A 417-nucleotide genomic window follows, 5' to 3' on the forward strand; every position below is an offset into this window, starting at 1 on the left:
TTCCTCCAGCATTTTTCATTTTTGAATGAAACACAAGCATAGTGTGTAGGAATCGCTGATGGAAGATGGTGATTAGTTTTCATGTAAGAACCCGGTGTCATAACGGTGGAGCTGCTGACAGGTGATGTAGGGAAACATTGCCAGGTGTGCTGTGATAAGGGGGAGTCAGACTTCCTATTGTCTTTTAAGTTGGTGTTTCCCAACTGTGGTGGTTTCCAGTTGGGTGGACTTCAACTTCCAGAATTCTCCTCAATGGCCATGCTGACTGTGGAATTCTGGGAGTTGAAGTTCACCCATCTGGTAATTGCAACAGTTGGGGAAAACTGCTTTAAATCAGGGGTCTCCAACCTTGGCAACTTTAAGACTTGTGGACGTCTGGGAGTTGAAGTCCACAAGTCTTAAAGTTGCCAAGGTTGG

Source organism: Ahaetulla prasina, chromosome 3 (genome assembly GCF_028640845.1).
Source record: "Ahaetulla prasina isolate Xishuangbanna chromosome 3, ASM2864084v1, whole genome shotgun sequence".
Taxonomy (NCBI): Eukaryota; Metazoa; Chordata; class Lepidosauria; order Squamata; family Colubridae; genus Ahaetulla; species Ahaetulla prasina.